At 41.0% G+C, this 23384-nt stretch overlaps 1 protein-coding gene across 1 annotated transcript in view; it reads left to right on the forward strand.

Annotated features, from left to right (window-relative positions):
• LOC117512570 (membrane-associated guanylate kinase, WW and PDZ domain-containing protein 1-like) overlaps positions 1-23384 on the forward strand; it is a 358699-nt gene that overhangs the window by 114333 nt on the left and 220982 nt on the right. The gene's annotated exons all lie outside the window — the stretch shown is intronic.

Below are 23384 nucleotides of genomic sequence, written 5' to 3' on the forward strand. Positions count from 1 at the left end.
AATTTAGTTCTGATAACTTTCAGTCCGATAACATTTTTTTTTTTTTTTTGCTGGTAAAGTGAGCAAAATTTAACAGTCAAAAATGTTTGTAACCCCTAAAATCAAACATTCTAGTCCGTCTGTTGTGTATTGTGGCAGAGTGGCTGTCGTTACTTGCTGATGATGTCATCATTTAGTGCAAGACATGATTCAACGCAGGGAGCTTTGTGGCTAGTTCAGGTTCACTTTGGATGTTACACTGTTACAGACTAATTTTAACATTATTTTATTTTATTTATTTGTGGCACGGCATAATTTTATCGCCAAGACTCGGTCGGAGAGAGGAAATCTCACGGCACAGCTGCAAGGACTTTTCTTCACTGTTAACACACCATTTTCGATAAAAATTTTTCTTTATTTCTCGATGAATCCCACTGAAACTAACAGGTAAGAATTTATATTTACTAACATGTCTTACTCTGCCAAGCAATGCATTAATGGACGTATTTTGGTTGTTTAAGCCGCAGTGTTCAAAACCTGAAAAAAGTAGCAGCTATTTTGTTTGTGTATATAATAAGATTAACTATGACTTCTAATACTATGTTTTGCTGCTTTTGTAAGACAAAAGTGTTTGAAAGTGTTTGGGGTTTTATTTTTTGATTCATTCATTTTTTGTGCGTTCTTATGTGTTTGTGATCCTTGAATTTACCCAGCAGCGAAAAGTGAAAGTGAAACTGGTTTACCAGAAGCTGACAGCGTAATCTGATGTGGCCACATCCAAATCAAAACTAAAAGTTATCCGTTTTCTGTAATAAAGATACATTTTTTTAGCAGTTTAGTGTCATAAAAGATAACTTTTCAGTTATTGGATTAATGGTTATCAAAGCAAAATTAAAAAATTTACTTTAAAAAAACTAACAGATAATCCGATAACTGAAAAGTTATCTTTGATAAAGATAAAACACACAAAAATATATCGGAAGTTACAGATAACCAATAAATCCCAATATTGTCTCTGGTACATTTGCAACCACTAATAAACTGAATTTGAGTTTTAACGCCACAATAGCTTCTAGTAATATTAAAAGTGACAGCAGACCCAAACAATGAGGCCACACTTTTGTCTTTGAACATCCTGTCCCTGCTGGCAGCTCTTGTTTACTAAACAGCTTCCAGCACAGAGACACCCTGAGAGCAGTCATAAAGCCAAGCTCTCTATCAATCACAACGTTCCGGTCAGGCAGAGGTCTTGGAAAATAAAGTCATGCTGACTTATGGTTTTGATTTATAAATAACATTAATACCGATAGAATAACTCCATTAATGTCAATTCTGTCATTTGTACAAAGTTAAAATATAGCATATATCCTTTAATGTTGAATAATGCACTAATTCTGAGGTTTTGTAACAAACACAGACAGATCGTAAAGGATTCTGGGTAAAAGTGCCTCTGCTAAACACTGATTGGTTCAGTCATTCATTATGTAAACCAACACGTTAATGTGACGTGTGTCGTGTGTTGGTGTTTACAGATAAATGTGCTTTTGTAAAATATTCCATTTTTTATTTGTAAAAACCCTGGAAGTGTCATCGCAAAATGTTTTGCATGTGGAGAGAATGTGCGCTTATTTTATTATATTGTGCCGTGTGCACATTTGATGATGTTGTAAAACATGCACTCAATTTTGTCTTGACACATAAATGTTGGCTTTACACTGTGCAAGTTTTGGCCCTTTTTCAGATGATTTTTCATTTGTGTGAGAATGTTTTGGACCGAGTTTCAGGTTAATCGAGCGTCCTGCATCGTGTAGTGTACATGGAGTAACAAGCTGCGTTTAACATCTCACGACCACCTCCTGATCCCCGATCGTATGGTCAAATGAAAATCAAACCTGTTTGATATTATTCTGGTCGGCCATTGTGAGGGTGCCATCTACTGCCATCTTCTGGTGCCCAAACGCTTAGTACTTAGGGCGAATACTGCCATGAACACTAAGTTCATGGTGTTGGTCAGTAGATGGCAGTAGAGGCCACAATCCCAGATAATCCGTGTCTGCTACATTTAAGATGCGTGGAATTTAACAAACGCAAATACAATAACATCTATAAACCCAAAGAATATATTCACGAGAGTTTTAGGCACTAGAGTTTAATGCTGCTGTCCGTAGAGCCTGAACAGAGTGTCTGAAATGCATTTATCCTGTCGTGAACATACTGAGATTAGACTATCCTAGCCATAATGCACTGCTGGGCACAGCATGTGCTCACTAAAACCTTAGAATTAGCACATTACTTTAAAATTAAAACATATATCTGATATTTTCACTTTATAAAACGTCAGACATGACAATAATTTTAAATAACTTGTCCAAAATTAGTTTGGTTAAAATTTCAATGATAAGTTAAAAATGTATGTCTCTGGATGACTTGGGTGATATTGCCAGCGTATCAGTATGGTCTTAAAGGAAATGATTTTTTTTTTTGTGGGACCAGGTCTCTTTTGCCTGCAGAGGGTAAAGTGGTTTCTTATGGAAGCAGCTCTCTTCTGTTTGCAGAGGGTAGAACTATGCATCTGTTAGGAAACTTTTTACAGGTAGGTGCTCAACTGATTTTAAATTTTAAAAGTGTTTGTCACTGTTCATCTTTGTTTACTATGTTATCGATCTAAAAGTTATCGGACAAAAATTTATCGGAAGATAATTAGTCCGATAATGGTTTTTAAAGTTATCTGAAAAGATAATTCGATAATGAAAACATTATCTTCGATAATTATCTGTTATCGGATTATCGGAACTGTGCCCACCACTGGCCCACCACTGATTTTAGGTCAAGGATGAATACTGCGAAAAGGGAAAGTTGATAGGACTAATATTTTTGGAGAAATTAAGGATATTAGGTAACAACAGTGAACAATGGACAATGACAGTTCCTGGTAACCAGCTCTGAACAAAGGAAATGTCTCAACTGTGCCAGCTCTAAAATGTGCAACTTTCTCATTTTAATTTAGTTAGTAGTTTAGTTAAAATGATTACCGAACCTTTGCATCATTTATTACTGCCCTTGAAAAAACATATATATATATATATATATGTATATGTATATATATATGTATATGTATATGTATATATATATATATATATATATATATATATATATATATATATACTCAACAAAAATATAAACGCAACACTTTTGGTTTTGCTCCCATTTTGTATGAGATGAACTCAAAGATCTAAAACTTTTTCCACATACACAATATCACCATTTCCCTCAAATATTGTTCACAAACCAGTCTAAATCGTGATAGTGAGCACTCTTTGCTGAGATAATCCATCCCACCTCATAGGTGTGCCATATCAAGATGCTGATTAGACACCATGATTAGTGCACAGGTGTGCCTTAGACTGTCCACAATAAAAGGCCACTCTGAAAGGTGCAGTTTTGTTTTATTGGGGGGGATACCAGTCAGTATCTGGTGTGACCACCATTTGCCTCATGCAGTGCAACACACAAATTTACATAAATTTACCATTTATGGTGATTTATTTAATTAATTTAAAGCCTGATTTATGCAGCTGCAGCTCTGTAACTCTGTGTCATGCAATGATGTGCGTGACAGTTTTAAAGTTCTCCATCTCTGGATTAAACTTTGTTCTGGACTAATGTGACCCTCAACAAGCTTTTCTTTCTACAATCATCACCTCCAAATCAAAGGTAAGCTGTACATTTTCTTCTTTTATCGACTTTGTGCTGTAAAGTTGCTGAGTTTTCTGATCCATTTGTAATCAGTGCATGCACTGCAAAAACTATTAGAATATGAAAGCAGAAAACTGGATCAAGTTTCACTTTATATAGGCTTTGAAAGACTACTGTTAGCAGGGTTATGTCAAAACTACTGCACGGATTCTCACCAAATTTGCACCACTGATACATATTAGGCGATGAAAGACTCCATTAAATTTTGGAGGTGATCCAGTCCAGATTCTGGATCAAGTTTCACTTTAATAGGCTCTTGAGGATTACTTCAATATTACTTCACGACTTCTCACCAAATGTGCACCACAGATACATATTAGGGCATGGAAGACTCCACTGAATTTTGGAGGTCATCTGGATTGACGGATGTCAGAAATCTCCTATTGCTCTTGTTGGAAGAACGAAATTCCAAGTTCCCACTTTTCATTGAATGCCAGATGTACTTGTGCACGTAGACATGCACGTCCTCCACGTTGTCTGCCAGATCTCACAATTTGAACTCACTATGCTATGGAGTCACCCACAATAAATACTTTCCCAGCAAAAAATTTGCTCTAACTTTGCAGTATACCACAGGAAGAAGATAGGAAATAACTGGATTTCAGAACAAAGTAAATTTTGTCTATTTTACCGAAAAACTAGTTTTCTGATAGGAAGTTGTGTGCGTTTAAATGTGTGTGTATGTGTGCACATGTGTATAAGTTTGTTGCATATGTGCAAATACTGCATTGCATTGCTTCCTTATACAATGTGGCTTAGAGCCTATACATTATTTTATCTCCTTTTTTGTTTGTCTTTTCTCTTGTCCTTTCTTTTTCCACTCTCCCTGTCAACCTCTGACTGACTGTTTCATCCATGTGACTGCTAAATCCGTCTCTTAGCCCCTCTTATGCTATGCCTGGGATTATGATGTTCTGATAAATTGCAGATAGATTGTTGCCTGATTATGTGATGAGCACGTTGAACACTCGCAAATATCACTTGACGATGTACATGCTGTGGATACAACAGTCAGCACTGATACATGAACATAGCCGTGAAGCCATAAAATGTTTGCTTTTAAGTGTTACTTATTGCATTGGCCCTAATTAAGGCAGTAATCTACTATATCTGTGTATCGGAGCGCCCAAGGCCGAGCATCAGCCTACTCCCTTTTCTGAAGAAAGTTCAATGTTTGATTAATTTTTATTAAAGTTAATTAAATGCTCACCCAAAATTAAATAATTTTATGACCCCAACACATTGCAAAAAAATGAGTTTTCACTATGTTTTTCTCATCCCTTCTGGATTTTACCTGTGACATCATGAATCTGCACTGCTGGTGGAATCAAAGTTCATGTTGAAATGTGGTCATGTTTTGAAAGACTCGTGCAAGAAAACAGGAAGCATTCTGGGACAGTAACTAGCTTTGTGAAGGTTACCAGTGTTGCCACAGTTACTTTGAAAACTTACTTTATTCGTTACTTTTTTAGTTACTTTAAAGGGTCCCTGCCACGCCATGACGTTTTTACATATTCTTGAAGAATAAAAAGCTTTTTCCACATGTTGTCTTTGTTTTTTACCATAAAATTACACTGAACAAGGATTTAGACGTTTCGTTACTCATCTGAGAATTTGAATTTACTGCCTCCGAGACCTACTTTTTCGCTGCGACGGATGTGACATCAGGCGAGTAAATGTGTCGCAACACAGCTCTGTTTACCAATACGGCAGACACGGACAGCGAGGGCATAGTGAGCGATTATAGCGAAGATTTAAGTGACATGTCGATTGTTTTTGAAGAAGATGAGGAAGTTTCTGATCAACAAAGCCACGGTGAAAATAATGATGGCTCCAAACCATGTATGTTCCAGCGGAACGCGACAGAAAGAGGATGTGAAGCGCAGCTGTCAGCTGACATCAACAGCGCTGTGGATGAGGATATAAGCTGCTTACAAAACAGAATGCTTGTTCACTCACCACCCTTTCTTATAAATGATCGTTTATTCCTGGCACGGTGTGTTTGTGTATGAAAAAATTATTTCAGCAGCACAGCGTGCTTAAATTCAGGAGTTTGTTCTAAAATCACTGAAAATAAAGTTTCTGTACATTCTGTATATTTAATCGTTTATAAGTCAGTTTCTTGTGATTGCTAATTCTTCACATTTTATTCAAAGCAAATGATTGCAAATCTTTATCTGAAAAGCTGTAGACCCAAATGGGATGGGGGAAAAAAGATGTCTAAATAAAAGAAAAATTTTACTTCTGTCTGTTTTTCAAATTTTATCAGGCATAATATTGTAGAAAAATGTTTATGCTAAATGGAGACTTTCCTGTCTAAAATAAACATACAGTGCATCTGTAATCAAATTGTATCACATCTAATCTACTTTGAATGAACAGACGTCTGAACAAAAAACAGGCTGTTCAGTTTACATGCATATGTACGTATATTTGAAAAACACAAAACTTTAGAACAAACTCCTGAATCATATTCTTCAAGAATATGTAAAAACGTCATGGTGTGGCAGGGACTCTTTAAACAGTTACTTTATACTGTTACTTCATTAGCAGCTTTTTACAGTTACTTTATTAGCAGCTGCCAACAACTTAACTTAACTAATAAGTAATGTAACTAACTGTGAAAAGTAACTAATGAAGTAACATTTCAATGTAACTGTGGCAACACTAGACAGAATTCTGCTGTGATGGTTTTTCTGTTGCCAAAACGAGAAAGCACCTTAATCACCTTTCCACCTCCACTGGAAAGTTCTCTGTCTGATGTCCGCTCAAAGTTTTGAGCACATACACAACCACCCGACAGACTCGCTAGACATCAGCTGACAAGGAGCACATTTAATAAATAAAAAAAAAAAAGAAAAAAAAAGATTTTTATAGCTCAAAAAAAAAAAGACAAAAATGGGTGAGTTGTTTGTGATTTACTTTTATTTGTGATGAAATCAGACATTTTATTGAAATGGGCTTTCAGACAACTGTAATATTGCCTGTGTTTGTGCATCAGCCCACCCCCCTTCAGGCAGAATTTCACATGGAATGCCCTAGGTGCTTCAGCGTGTGAATGCAGTATATTGTAATATATTGCTGGGAACACAACCCTCGACAATACTGAGATGTGGTCAAAATATTCCTTCAGTTGCCATGGTTGACAGTTCTGGTGTTAACGTTTTGTTTCTTAGGTTCTGATACTTCATTTATATTATATTGTGTCTTCATGTAGTTTTCTGATGTGTCATTTATTCTTTGAGCTCTGTTAATTGTCCTCCATTCTGGATTCACATGCATTTTGCCTTTCTCCCCAATGGATTCAAGGACAATTTAATCATCAGTTTTCCGTCACTCCATTGCCAGATTGTTAGTGTTCCTATGGTTCCTATGATTTCCTGGTTTTGCCTCATCATTATGATCCGCGTTGCCACTGCATGTTCCTGGAGATTAGCCTGCTGTTCTCAAGCCTTCCTACCTTGGCATGTTGATTAACTGTGTATTGACCCTTTGCATGTTTTTCTGGACCTTTGCTGAACAGACTGTTTAGCTCTTAAGCGAGTTCTTGCGTGCCTCCCACACCACTCCCTTTTGTGTGATGTCAGCCAGACAGCATCTTTGCATGGACACTTTGAGCTGCTAACTGTGACTGTTTTTGCTAAGACTGAGAAATAAACTCATACTAAATAAGAGTGTTGTCATCTGCTCTCAGATCTGGTGTCGCACTGTTACATCAATATACCGAGATAAAAATATTTAAAAAAGGCATGCTACTACAACAGGCAACTATGTAACACCATCCTAAATAGATATCCACAAATGTAATCACAGTCATTAATAAACTTAAAAAAATTAGTAATAGGGCACCCAGTCTCGTTTGAACCTTGCGTGATATTGCGGGATTTGATCACTTACGGGGACCTCTGCTCTCGTTGTGCAATATATACACAACATAACTTCACACGGACAAATGGTGGACTGTTTTGTTTTCGGCTGCAATCACCGAAGCAGTCATGAAAAGACTATTTTTTTGTTTGTTTGGGGTTTTTTTGGTCCCAGTGGAGAAACAAAGACAAAGTGCTAGGAGACGTTGTGCTAGTAAGGAGACGTTGTGCTAGTAAGTGTTAGCCTACACAGCTAACTAGAGTAGCTGCGTTCTCTCACCTGCAAAACCGCCTCGACATGTTTGAGCTCCGGGTCATAAATAAACTGCAACATTTGTCCACTTTCCCACCGTATCGTCATTTTTTTCTTTGCATTTTCGTGTACTTTGCCCCAAAAACCATTGAAAATACAGAGGTTTGTCCCCAAGAAGTAGAGACAATACATCATATGAGTCATATTTTGCCCCTTTAGCGCCCGCCCTCAAATGAGGCTGCGGTGCCCAATTACTACTCAAGTCAGGTAGGACAACACATATTCACAAAGGCTCTAGGAAGGTGAAGACAAAGGCATCTTCACCTTCCCATCGTCATATTCTGGTCAACCTGGTCTCATGGCAAGTCGTGATTCAGCAGCACGAAATATACATTAATCTATTGGTTTGTGATATTGTGAAGAAAAGCGTTTCATTTTCGTCACGGCAGCACAAATTCATTCTAATTCATTGGCTGCACGAAATTAAAAGTGAAGTGGGGGGTCGGGGTGGTTATGGTTAGGGTTGGGGGAAGGAGTAGGATTGGGTTATGGTTAAGGTTAGGGTTGGGGTCGGAGTAGAGTTAGTACTAGTGAGTTAAAAAAAAATAAAAACCCATCACGAAAATTTGACTCATTTCGTGATGGGAGCACAAAAATAAATAAATAATAAATAAAAACATGAGACTGGGGTGATTCTAGTGGGTGTCAGTATTTTTGATGAGAGAACAAAATGGAACTCATCCTAACAGGAATAGAGAGACAGAAAAAATACTGTTGAACAGTGCAGGAGCAAGAACATGTCCCTGACAAATGCCAGTATTCACTGGGAAAACCTGAAAGATTTTGCCCCTACTCCACACAGCACTCAGAGTACCTGTGTATATACTGGCTATGTTGTCCAACAACTTGCTGCACATCTTGCAAATTCTCTGAATGTACCAGAGAGCAGTCTGCAAAAATCAACACAGGTTGCAAAAAAGCACTGGCCATATTCATCCTTGCATTCAGTGAGTACTCACAGAGCTAGGATGTTGTTGATGGTTGAATGCTAGGTTGCAAAACCAGACTGCTTCAGTCACTGAGCAGTACATAACTAGAACCATATCCTTTTAAGAATAAACCTGGCAAACTCCTTCCCCAATACAGGGAGCAGTGTAATAATCCCTGTAGTTGTTGCAATCCAGGCGATCACCCTTTCCTTTCTTCCAGTCTGTAAAGATGGTACTTGATCCAAGACAATCATATCATTTGTAATGCCAAGAGAACAGCATTCCCTGCAGCCTGGAGGAGTTCAGCTCCAATACTGTTGATCCCCGGAGCTTTTCTCACCTTCAGATCTTTCACTGCCTTTGCAATCTCACCAACATTTTATGGTTTGCAGCAAACTTGAGAATAGCCAAAAGAGTCCTTGCACCGGAGATGTCTATTTAGTGCAGCAGATAACTGAAACAGCCCTTCAAATGGTGATGCAGTCACCAAATTTATAGCCCTTAGCCATTACTCTTTAGAAAAGAAAAAAAAACTGGCTACTTGAATCAATAGGCAGCCAGGTAGGGGTCATTTGAAAAATTACACAGGGGTCAAAATTTAAATATGTGCCAATCATATTGAAACTATACCACATTATTTGTCTGATTGTAAGATTCCAAAAAGGTATAGTTTGGACTATCTATGACTGAATGTGATGGAGTAAAAACAGCAAGAATGATGACAAAGGTCCATTTCAGTTTGAGAGGGTTCAAAAGTTAAAGTTGCCCAAATGTTGTTAAAAAGTGGTGCAAAATCTTGTTTGAGCTAATCCAGTTAATAAATGGAATAGTTTTGACTGTGTTGAATGCTTGGTGTCCAAAGTAAAGGTCAAACAATGTTGACATCCATTGGATTCTGTGACATGTGTTACACCTTAACTAAGCATGACACATGGTGCAAACTATTCCTTAAAAGTGAATGGACAGGAGAAGTTACTGTAGAAGTTTTAAAAGTTTAAAAAACAATCATTTGCTGTTTCAATGGCAAGAAACACATACAATGAGGAGTTGATCTGTAATGTGCATGAACAACAAGCCAATATTACAGAGTCTGGTCCAAGAGGTAAAAAGAGGTAGAAGTAAAAGTGCATGATGTGATGTGATTCTGCTGCTCTACTCTTGAAGTAGAAATCCCTCCTGATGTAGTTTGAGCAATGAAAATAGAATAACATGCATCTGTGTTGAGGGAGACAACAGGAGGCGCTTTATACACATGTGGAAATAACTATATTATACTCCTGAGGGGCATAGTCACTTAATTTTTTATACTGTAAAAAATATAAAATATATAACTTTATGAATTAAATCATAAAACAATTCAAAGGGATTGTACTTTTAAGTAATGATGGAAAGTTTGCATGTATATTAAATTAAAAGTAACTCCCCCTTAAAAACAAAATTCACTAAATTTTACAAATATTGTTATGGAATATGTTTACGACTTAGCCCCTCCCTCTCTCCCTTTCGCAGTGACCTACTATTGCCTCCTCCTCTCAGTTATTGTTTATCTCACACACAAACACATGCAAATATTATTTTTGGTGTGACATGGCAGAATGGTAAAAGCAGTCAAATAAAAGCCACACTTCTCGGCCTTGTGTTTCTTTGTTCCATTTTCCCCTCGTGTCTCCTCCCCCTCTCTTGAGCACGTGTGTTTGCTGCCTCTTCCCGTGCCTGTTTCGCCATGTTTACTCAAACAGTGCCTTTCCCTCCACCACGGCCTGGGCTTTTTTTTTATTTTTTTGGGGGGGGGTGGGCATGTTCATAGGCGGAGCACATGTATCACCATGTGAACTCCCTGCTCCCCCCCCCTCCTTTGCCCCATCAGTCCGCTGTCCTCTCTACCCTCCTCCTCCTCCTCCGTATAGCGTCGCTGCTACAGATGGCCATTGTTGTCGTGTGCAGCAAATGTCACAATTGATAGAGAAGTCTCTTGAGGGATTCGTTTCTCTCTCACGTCTACAGCTGCTGCCTGCGGATGAGGGTTATCTTGGCGTTTTACCACCTTTTGCGCCACAGAGCGATCCATCCTCCCTCCCCCTCCTGATCTCCCCCTGCTCTCTCCCTCTCTCGTTCCTCCTCTTCACGTCAAATCCTCCAGTGTCACCGTCCCTGTGGCTTGGCGGTGGCTGCTGTCTTGCTCTTCTTTCTGTCACACTCGAGCTGCTCCCACTGTCTCCTGTCTCTGTTGCTGCTCTCTCTCGCTCCCGCCTCTCTCTCTCTCTCCTTCTGTCTCAGTCTCTCTCCTTGCTGTCCCTTCGCTCCCTCCTTCCTTGTTTCTGACTCCACTGGCCGGATCTCAGGGAATCATTGTTGGTGACAAATGTTTTACTGTTGACCGCTCACACAAAGAAGGGATTACCGCTTGATTTGCTGGCTCAAGGTCATTCTACTTCCAGGCAAGTGGCACCTCCTTTTTCCTCTCCTCCTTCTTTCTCACCCTCACCATCCGTTCGGTGAAGTCTGCTATGTATACAACAGGGGAGATGCATGGTGTATGCGTGGTTGATGCTGTGTAGATACTGTAGGGATAACAGGGGAGGCGGGCGGTGGGAAATACGTGAGGGGAACAGGGGGGTAGGCGTACTCGAAGCAGTAGCGTCCAACCCAGGGGGACAGATGGCCAGTAGCCATGGTGCATTTTCCTCTTTGGCTTTGTAATTCAGCCTGCAGGCTTTGTGCAAGGTCCTCTACTACACAGACCTCCTTTTCAAGAAGCTAAGAGATGGCTGCTCTCTGTAGCTGGAAGAGGGAGGGAGAAAGGTATCTGTGTGTGGAGAACTGATAGGGTACAGGAACAGACGGAGGGAGGGGGGCTGCTGTAGATGGGAGAGCAGGTTTTCAAGCGGAGGTTAGGATAGGAGAGGCAGAGAAGAAGAGGTGAGGTACAGGCAGGGGGTCGTCGCCTGAAATACACACAGGTCAGGTCCAGATGCTGTCCTACAAAAGGGTTTCTCTGGGGGGAACGGCAGGGGAAGCGTGGCACTTGCCATTGTGTGTCGCTGCATTGCAGGGTGCTGCTAGGGAGCCTCATGCTAATGATGGCCATTCATTCTTGTAACGGATGAGTTGGGCCCCAGCTTCTGTTTGTCTGCTTTTCACAAATGCATCGCTGAAATGATGTTTTTGTGCTGAAATATCCACTGTGTTAACTTGCGTTTCACTTTAAGCAATGTGGAGTGATGGAGAAATGGTGGCTTCCAGGCTTAATGAGGAAGCTGGGCAAATATGTTTTTGCATAGCAATGATGTACGAAGGCAGGTGCAGACAGTGTGTGTGTGTGTGTGTGTGTGTGTGTGTGTGTGTGTGTGGTGTGTGTGTGTGTGTGTGTGTGTGTGTGTGTGTGTGTGTATACATGCTATTTTCCTGTTTTAGTTCCTCTGAGGTTTGTGCTTAAAGTGTGTATCCTCATGTCCAGTGCCATTTTTAGGACGTTTTACAAATGGATACAAAGGAGATTGTTACCTCCAAAAAAAAAAAAAAAAAAAAAAAAAAGTAGGGCTCCTTGTTTCATCATTGTTTTGATGACCAATGACTGGAAGGTGGACTTAGAGGTTGTAGGCTCTGATACTATACCTCAGCCTTTGAGATGGAGAGACGCCTCAAAACTTGTGGTGTTTTGAGATGCCAATATTTTGTAAATCTTTAGGGTCCTGGTACTTCCTGTCTTACTTTGTGGTTGTGTGTGGATGCTAACTGTAGAGCTAATGTTCAATCAGTTTCAATTTATTTAATTTATATAGCACCAAATCACAACAAAGTTGCCTCAGGGTGCTTCACACAAGTAAGGTCTAACATTACCAACCCCTAGAGCAAGCACACAGAAGACAGTGGTAAGGAAAAACTCCCTCTGATGATATTGAGGAAGAAACCTCATGCAGACCAGACACAAAGGGTGGCCCACTGCTTGGGCCAGTCTACCAAAAAGGTTTACAATACAGAACACAACACAGGAACAATTGATGAGAGTCCATGCACGCGTCCAGTCCACCGTCCGGGGAACGCTGGTGCTGGGAGGGAGTCATTGAGCCACTAGTAGATCTGCTCCTGCAGCAGAGTCTGTTCTGCATCCATTACACAAATCATCTAATCCAGCACATGGATCCAGCCTCACCTCAGACAGAGAGAAAAAGAAAACAGAATCAGTCGGCCAGAAAAACTACACTTAAGGTATAATTCGTCAGCATTAAGCAACAGAAAGCAGAAGAAATACTAGGTGATCGCTGGCCACTCACCCTAAGCTTCACTAACAGACTCAAACTTTAGATAAAGTTGAGGCTGAGACCTGCTCTGTTTAATAATAATATAGTAAACAGAACAGAGTAAAGACAACTATTAAAATAACTAATAGTTGTCAGCTAAGGTGACCACTAAATATCTTTGGTACTGGGGCTCTTTGGAGGATCATTAGGTACTGCTGGAATGACTCTGGCTCTGATTCTGGCTATGTGTGACCAGAATCACACAGAGTGCCGTCAAACTTATGAATTGGCACACATCTGAAAAGTGTTGTATTTCAGTTCCAAAACATTCTGACAGCTTTCTGCGGAATATGGTCAGAATCGGCCGGTGGCCCCAAGTGTGATGCACTTGTTCAGAACTCTCCGGGTGCCATCGAGATGGGACACCTAGCCGATGGCGGTCCATCTGTTATCTGAGGACCATCTAACTGCAGTTTACATATTCAGATGGCGGAAAAATGGGATCCGAATCAATTTGAATGCATATGTGGGAACCTTGAGATAGATCTGGCACAGTATGGCTGCCGGTATGATGTGCACGTGCCACGTATAATAATGTCCTTCCCCCGGAGCGCAAAGGAACTGTTGAAATGTATGTGGCACACTTCATCGTGATAATAATTATGAATTATATACAGTGAATGTGAACAGCAGCTATCAAACCAAAAGCTCCTGCGCTGCTGCGCACATGCTGCCACAAATCTGAACAGGCTGTTATATCCACAATAGACCTTACAGTACAGATATTTGTCCATTTCTTCCCATGGGCGGTGTAAATAGTGTGAACTATTGTCTCCATCATAACACAGGTAGCTGCGCCTCTCTGTGGTGCGCAGTAGTGCATCATTGCACGAGCACAAGTTCCAAGTTATATTGCATACAGAGTTAGAAGGTGATAATTTATTACAGTGTGAGATCTGTGCCAGACTGTTACACCATTAATAAACATGCATCGTACCTCCAACAGTGGTCCAGGAGTGTTTCACAGTGTAGACGTGGACATGAAGCCATGACAGCAGCCTGTGGTTAGCATCCTCTCACCCAAAAGAAAAAAATGAAGTCCATGTGATCATCCAACCATTGTGGTATCCAGAGCTGTGTTGTGCTCCTGAAGTGTGCAAACAAGAAAAAAAAGTTCCCTGGAAAGGCGCTCTGTCTGAGGGACTGCATGGCCCAATGCCAGCAAACTTTGGAGGGAAGCTGTCCAGTGTGCCCCGTGCACTTTTAGTGGCCCAGTGCAGTGTTATGCATACACACACGCACACACGGCTGAGTGATAATTACAGACCTATGCACGTGACAAAAACAGCGCTCCAGTCTGCCATCCAGACATTTTGGATCAGGCAGTCTGCAGCCCTTTTATGGCCATCTGACAGCATTCTGTGTGATCTGACAGGTGTGGACGAGGCAGTCTGTCTGCACTCAAACACTGCAGGCCACTTCTCTTTTCCTCCCGACTGTGTTGGATTATGGGCAATATTTGCCGTATCGGGCATGCTATGTTGGCACAATCGGGCACATTCTTGCTATGTGTGATGGGGGCTTTTGTGTGGAATGACTAGTGACTCATGAGGGAATGCAAGCTACAGCATTTTGACTGTATGGTGCCTTTCTGAGTGCCTGATCCAGCATTAAGGTGCTTCAGCATTGAGAACCCCAGGAGCTGGAGAAAGTGAATGGGGCACCAACATTTCACCTGGTTACAATAGATAGATAATTACTTTCCAGAAGTGGGGATGGACCAGTTGTCTGCCTCGGTGGTTACCATCCAGGATCTAGGGTGGTTCCATGGTGTGAGGGATACAGCAGTGCATGGCTCAAGTGCATGCTCCCAGTCTTGGCCTTATCTGAAGTGGCTGTACAAAAGGCTTAGTCTTACATTAGATCCATCAACTGGGATAAGGAGCCGCTGTGACCAGTGTATACCAAGACGTGTTGACAGGATCACCTACGTCTCACTTTGTTCAGTCTGTTATTAGTGGAATATCAAATGCAGGTATTTAGTTATACCTGCAATGGCGGGTGGTCAGACCACTACATTGCTTTGGTCAAGATAAGAACGTCATAATTCGTCATCTTGGTGTTGATTAAGGAAGATACCCAGTCACTACAGTACTTGAGGAGGCATTGCAAATTTCATACAGATTTAGTGATCCTATGAGCAAGACTGTGCTACTGTGAACAAAGATTCTCTGTTTCATGACTTAGGCAGTTTTTGTATGGGTTTTTGTGTGTCTTGTGATAATTTGAATGTGGATTCAATGTGGTTACCAGGAAGTCTACACGCTGAAGCTCCAAAGTGTTTACTGTTCTCCACACGAGCAAGTCACCTTCTCACTGAACATTGCTTGTTTTCAAGTATGAGGTGATTTTTTTTTTTTTTTTTTTTTTTTATGTTTTGATCATCTTTAGACTGTTTTGAGTCTGGGTCATAATTTTGTTTAAATCTATAATTACACATGTTCAGTCAAAGGTTTGATGTCAGTCTGTGCTATATTGATGCACACTGTTTGTACTTTATTGCTACATGCCCTTTAGGTTCACTTGTCTTATATATCTAGAGAGCTGCACTTATCAGAATTAAGAAATAGATGTAAGAGGTCCATTGTTGTCAGAGTTTATCCCTGAATTTTGTGGCATGAGGCAGATAAGGATCCACAACTCCCCCCCTGGCTGGGAATTCAGTCTGACACAGGTAACTTTCCCAACCAAGGCTGGTACTCATTTACAGTTGCGTACACTGGGACAATGCAGTTTAAACCTACATCTGAATACTTGTATTAGCTGAATATGTTGAATGGTGCTCAGATGATCAACTACCTCCATACTGCACAAACAGACCACATAGTGTGATCTCATGAGATAGATGGAGCCTGGTAACTGAAGAAAAAGAACTTCTGGATAAAGATCACATCTCAAACAGTAACAGCGTCCAAGGGCCATAGCATTCTACAAATATACATTTATTAGGTATCAGGAACCATTCAAAAGAGTCTGCCATTGCAATATATAATATTGCATACATTGAGGTCAAAGGACTGGTAAAATGGCAGTGGTGTATGTACATACATACCAAAATAACAGTTCTTTACTGACATTATGTTAAAAACAAATGGCACTAAATAGTACTAAATGTTGTATGGCTGGGGGGGCCTGGCTGCCTTTTTGTTTCTGTCTTTTGTCCTGTCTTTTGTTTTTCCTTCCAGGTGGCTTGCATTTGGGACTGAGTGGCTGTGTAGCTGAGTTTATCAGGACCTCACCCTGATCACCTGAGGCTGATCACCTGCGGCTCGTCAGGACTCACAGCTGTGGTGCATCTACATGGATTGGAACATGGTGGCATTTAAGACTGGAGTACACAGTGTGTATTTGCCAGAGACTCGACCTTGTGACCAGACGGGTGAGATCGTCGTCTCGAGAGCCATCTCATCATCAGTGGATGCAGAGAACGTCCAGGTTTGATGCATGGTCTGTGAAAGAGGAGGGGGTGAGGTCTCACGCTCGTCAGCACACTTCCTGAGGTACGTTAGACTTTGTGACTAACATTTATACAGTCAGTAAATGTGGTGTCCCTCACACCTTATTATATTGAGCTGTATGTTGGTCGTTTAAATCAGCTTCCACTGCAGTGGAGTTTTGTGAACGGGGTGTTCTATGCCTGCAGGTTGGGAAGCTGATTTGCAATTAAGCCAGGAAGTGTTTGCTGTTTGTACACCTTTGAGTGGTCTCTCTGTGTGTTGAGTGTGGACTCACATAATGATTTCTTCTTTCACAGACTCGGTTTGTCGCGGCCACCTGGGGGGTGTCGGCGGGGTCCTTGGGTCCGAACCGGTTCTGGCTCCGGACCGTTAGCGCTGCTGGGAGCGCACCGCAATCCACCATGCCAGACCGCGCACTTTTATATTTTTCACATCACTGTTATGTTTATTAAACTCTGTTATCCTTTGTACCGTGCTCTGCTTATTTTATACTGGGTCCTTCAAACGCTAGTCGGTTCTCCGGGCTGCGTCCGACACATAACACTAAAAGTGGTTCTTTGGCTCGTAATCATAGGATGCTATTTAGTACTATTTGATTTTAGACTGTAGTGCATACAGAGTATTCAGATTTGGGGCGAGGGTTTTGTCCAAGAACACAGGCAGGTAATGTGACTAGAAATCAAACCTAGATCTGAATTTGGGTAGCCCAACTCCTATCCCAACAAGCTACCCTCTTTATATATCAATAACGTCTGTATGACTGAAAGAAGTACAACCGAAAAGGTATGCCCATTAACCGAAGACCTGAAACCTAAACCATGATTTTGACAATTGATTTAATACATAAAATATTTTATCAAGACAAAATTCCATCACAATACAAGTGACACAAAGTCATTCTAGTAGTTCCGAAGGATCATCTAAAGAGACACAGTACCAAGGCATCTACACTTCATCTTAGGTCACTGGTTAGTGTATAGGTCTAACAATCATACATCAAGAGAGCAAGCAAGAGGACATTAAAGAACTGAACCTTTGTTCTGCTGCAAAAATATCAGCCAAACACCTCTGTCCAAAGTCCTCACGACTCCATGAGCGCTCCCCATGTCGGGTCAGGTCATCCTACAGGTCCTACAATTTGTCTACCCCCACCACTCAAAAGTAACCTGCGAGAGCCAGGGAAAGCAAGGGCATTAATGTATTGCAGGATTTATTTAAAACAGTCGTCGTCTCTCAAAGCGCAGTGATGACAGCACACCTGCACTGAGATTTACAAAGTCATTTTAACATTTTTTTTCCCCTTTATTTAAAACTCTGAGACGGTCTGTGTGTCTTCACTAAAAACAACTGATCCACCACGCCTGAACAAGCAACACTTTTTTCCCACCCAAATGCACTTAAACTCTCTTTCTGAGGGTGACATGACATAAAAAATGCTGATTAAATCTTTCTTACCAGTCAGTCTGGTCGTGTTTTCTGCATAAATTGACGTTATCCATTCTTCCTGCTCAAAGCCAAAGGGCAGGATGGGGAGGTGGCTCCCCCACAAGATTATAGGTCCACTTTTGAAGCCTTTTTTTTTTTTTTTTTTACTACTTTTAATTACTACTTTTTTTTACTACTTTTTTTTTTACTTATAATAATAATAATTTCAACAACTAAAATATGTAGAGAGAATTTAAATGTTAGAAAATGTAGGTTAGAAATTGCAAGTTTTACTGTTACAGTGCTATCAGTAGTTAAATATGAGGTCAAGAAAGACTAACTTTATTTTATTTTTTATAAAACAAGTATTTATGCTCATTGAAGTCAAGGAAGGAGACTATAAAGTGAGTATTGGCAAAACGGGTTATCATTTTTATGTTGAGGGGTGTTGTCAGCAGCTGCTGAAAGTAACTATTAGTCAAACTTAGTTACTTTTAAAATTGAGTAATCAGTAAAGTAACTCAATTACTTTTTCAAGGAGTAATCAGTAATTCGATTACTTTTTCAAAGTAACAGTTGCAACACTGTTTGTACGTGGATTCAAATTAATTGTGTGATGTACCCACTTGTCACGCTGCCCTCGGCAACTCTTCTTAACCCAGCGTTAACCCTTGGCGTGCTTTTCCCAGTCACGGGACCTGCACGAGATTGGCTGACGTTCAGAAGGGACCATGTGTTTGTTAGGTGATGTCAAGAGGGTACGTTTATGACTAAGACAGTGAGAGGAGCAAAGGAGAGAAAGAAAGGGAGGGAAGCTGTGGGCGGGAGAATGCAGAGGGCTACAGCCATTGGTCTCAGACAGGAACCGGAGTGTGAACAGCTCGCATTGGCTTACAGCCTCCAAGCTGGGCTGAACCTCTAATTTGCTCTGCTTGTGGAGCTTTGAAGAAAAACGACAGCTGCCTACAAACCCCCTAGGTAGGATGAACTCACAAAGCTGGCTTTGACACTCAGTAGATAGCATATAGACAGTTTGGATGGAACATGAAGGGCAGAAATCAGTTGTCTGAATTTATCTGTAGAATTTTTCTGTGGAATAGCACGCAGAAGGGAGGAGAGCAGCTGCAGCGTAGAGGTAATTTTGTGACATTTACTTCTCCAGCGAGTGATGCCCTGGCTTCCAGGAGGCAATCCAAAGGGATGTAGGTGATGAAAATACAGAGGCAGGTGATTTTTTTCTCATTCATTCAGCTCCGATGCTGTGGGAATCAGTGCTGTCATATTGATGTGTTGGATGGAGGGTTGCACATGTGTCCGTCTCTCTGAGATGGTGTTTGGTTTCGGGCAGAATTTAAACGCTGATGCGTTGACACACTCGCTTGTGGCTAGAGGTCATTTTTGGGGGGAGAGTCTCATTCCTGAGATTAACAAATGCGTCCGCATCCTCTCCCTCAGCCATCCTGTGTCCTTTGAAGCTTCCTTTCATATATCACTCTGAGTCACCCCTTCTTGCATGCTGTCCTCCTCACAGGTTTCCTTTTAGTGAAGGTTTCAAGTTCTTATCCCCTACTTTCATAAACAATGCTTTGGAAGTCAAACAAAACCTTGGCATCTTGTGTGTAATTTCACAAGGTTTTGAGGTAATGCTTCAGGTTGTATATTCTTGCTATTCATTTTCAGAGCCCTCCTTTATTCTCGTCCCCCGTGTTGAAAGGGGAGAGAGGTGGGGAGGGTGCAGCAGGAGAATAGTGGCTGCATGGGGCTCAGCTGTGAGGAGTGTTGTGGCGCGAGCTGAAAGAATGGCCTGTTATAGTGAACAGCGGCAGGATTGTGTGTCTGGCTTCTGTTGCTTTCTCTGCTTTTTGCTCATTAAAGGATAAGCTCAATTTTTTACAACCCGAGTCATATTTAAACATTGTTAGCAATCAAAACTGAGCGCTCTATGCACATTTGACAAATGCTGAACACTGCAGCTACAGAGCTCTTAATCATGGGATGCAGATTACAATCAAAGATGGTGAGTTTGTAAGAATTTATATATTTAAGTTTATATATTATAAAACAACATGAGGTGTGCTGTTGGGTGACAGGTTGATCAGCCAAATAAGCCATTTGAAAATGAGCCAAAAAAAAAAAAAACCCTGCGCACACGTTTGTGTCCTTTAAGAGGCCCAGAGGCTGGGGCTTTCATTTGACTCACTTTTGGAGACAGCATCATGTGGCCATTCAGAGAACTGCAGGTTTTGGCACGTCCGTGTTTGCTTCATTTTTCGGTACTGCAGGTTGCTGCTCTGGGGGCAAAAGTATACTTCTGTAACAGGGCTGTTCCACAGGGCACCGTTCTACTGTATTCACCCATGATCCAAAAAAGTGCAAAAACAGGGTGAAACTGTTTTAATACGTTTCTGGCTTGTACAGTGCAGATCTGGTAACCCACCCAAAATGAAGAAAGGAGCTTGAGCTGGCCAACTTTGAAGAAAAACCGCAAGAAATGCTGCTTCAGCTTCAAATTTTTACCCCAATGGAGCACAATCAAACACGTTTCAAGCCGTAGTCACTACAGATCCCCTGTTTAAACAAGTTCAAACATGATTGAAGCTGTTAAGACTATGAATAACCCAAAGTTACCATGTACTGTCAATGATTTTAAATTTTTTGAAGAGTTCAAAAATTGGATCCCGATTTCAGATCTGGTATTGATGGTGGCCATATATACCACATATACCAAGTTTGTTGGATGATGGATAAAGATAGTGTAGGATTCTCTGAGCAGCATGTTGGCCACTGATAGGATCTGGAGTATTTGGTATCATTAAGGGCACCTTCACACATTGTGCAAATTTGGTTGATTTGCACGTAAAGTGTGCATGAAGCAGGAATCTGTGCAAAACGTGTAAAATTGTAGCTGCCTCGTACACCTGTTGCTACATCTATTTGCACACACCTGAAAGACAGAGTGCGCGCTTTGAGAGCCCATCGATTCCTCTCGTGGCAAGTGTCGGCCAAATTCCAGGTGACACACACAAACATTTAAGACCACTCATTTGGCACTTTGAAAATGTCTGGCCATTCACACTATTAACACGACAACAGTCAGCAGACAATCACTGTCGTGCTGGCAGTGAAATTTGTCCTCCGCGAGTGTGGCCTTGGTGTGTCCGCTAAATTGACAGGAGGTGTGGTTGCCGACAGAAGCAGCTGTGGAGATCTGTCGATCTGGACATCCCAGTTGGACAACACGTACTGTGTTTGGACGGACATGGACTAACAACTTCCCACTGTGACGCGCGTGTCTGCTTGCTGTCATCACATTGACATAAATAAAAACATATATCGCTTGGCGATGGGCTGCAGCAAGCGTGCGCACCATGGGTCATCTACAGAGGAACAGATGGATCATATTTGTATTGCCCGCTTGATAAGAGGGATTCAATAAAATGCAGTGTTCTTATATGGTGTGCAGCTTTATTTTTTCTTTAAATACATCCATGTCATTCCTGATATCAGGCAGTTTCCCGCAGCTTTTACAGGACAGCTATTGTAGTGCAATGGTAAAGTTTCTGACTAGTAATCAGAGCTTTTGGTGTGGGTTCGATTCCCGTGGGTGGCATGTAATTTTTTTATTATTATTTTCACAGCAGTGTTCCCACGTGCACAAAACCGTCGCAGCATGGATTTTTAGAATTTTTTATTTTTCTTTCTTCACAGTAGCTGGTGGCACTGTGTTGCTGCATGCAAGAACCGTCGCACCAGCATCATGCATGCCTGCCCGTCAGCGTGATGTTTCATTGTTCACTCATACGAGCTGCTCCGGCGGGTGTCGCCCTGAGTTGTACATATTTGCACTATGTGTGAAGTGGCCCTAATCTGTGGGTCATTGCAATATTGATTCTCTCCCCATCCTCCATAAATGATTATCATCCAACAATCCAGAACTGATTATACACACACTGATTGGCTGTCAAGATATAATACTCACCTTGCTGTACCCATAAGGTAATCAAGATGCACTGAAAGAGTATTTAAAAGTGAAGGTAGTTTGAATATTTGTAGAGCGTCTGTTATGTATTTTCATATAAATCTATCTATCTATCTTGTTGGGCAGGATCCTGAAAATGGAGACCACATTGTTTTTAAATGTTCTTCACCTCCTTGGTTGGACCCTCCTTATCTGCATGAGCAAATTCAGACACTTTATACCACAGCGAGAAATCAGGATTTGTTTTTTTAGACTGATGCTCCATCATAAAGCAAATAGAGAAGCACAGTTTGGTGCAGTGGAAGGATTCATCCAATCAAATTCTTCTTCATTTGATTAAAGTCATGTGTCATTTGTTAATGAGAAAAATATCCATTTTTAAAACATGCATGGGCACGTGTAAGTTGACGTTACATGTAGGTTGGAATGAGCTTGTTTGTGCAAAGCCACAAAGCACAGCGTGCCCCCGCCCCTGTGGGAGTACAGCAATGTACAGCACTCAGATCAATATCTTGTGCTACCAGGAGATGACAAGCAGTCTCAGGCACCAAAGATTAGCCCCCTGACGAGGTGGGACAGCCAACCACCCCACATGTGATGTAGGACTCAGACCCCTCGTCCCAATTCCCGACAGCATGTTAAAACCCACAGAGAGTGGGCCAGTGCCCCACCCTGGGACTGCCCAGTGGGCCACAACCTGACAGCACTCTCCACCCCCCGGTCATGAGTTGGAATAAGATCACAAATTAATAAAATAATCTTTTTTTTCTGACCAGTAGCACAATACAACATCTTGTGCTATGATATGAAAAGTTAAATGCTAGAGTGTGTGCCTGTGTGCATGTGCAGCGTACGTTTTGCATTTAACATTCAGGAACATGTGCTTGCATCTTTGTTAAGGTTAGGGTTAGATTTATGTTCTTGGTTAGAATAACAATAATAATAATAAGTAAAAGACGACTTATCACTTTTTATTTTGGATGGTTTTGGATGGTGTCATCAGGGCCTCCTGGCAGAAAATACATGTGACCTGTACAAAATTTCACACACAAACAAAATAAGCACAACTACTGTATGTATGGCTTTTTGTGCACCACATTTTTGTATCTTTTACTACAACGTGTTCATGCTTCAGAATAAATGAGTGATACAAATTGCTGTAATTTAATTTCAATTTTATCTATATATTAAATGTCAAGTGGCCTCTGTACGTGTATGCATGTGTGTAACGTCGATCACAGAGAAACTGGGGAGAGCTGACATTTGCCATTTGGTATGCTTCTGTATTTTAGGCAGTGGTGGGCAGAGTTCAGCTAATCAGATAGCAGATAATTATCGAAGCTAATGTTTTTGCTAGCAGATTAGCTTTTCAGATAAG

This window comes from Thalassophryne amazonica, chromosome 6 (genome assembly GCF_902500255.1).
Source record: "Thalassophryne amazonica chromosome 6, fThaAma1.1, whole genome shotgun sequence".
NCBI classification, from domain to species: domain Eukaryota; kingdom Metazoa; phylum Chordata; class Actinopteri; order Batrachoidiformes; family Batrachoididae; genus Thalassophryne; species Thalassophryne amazonica.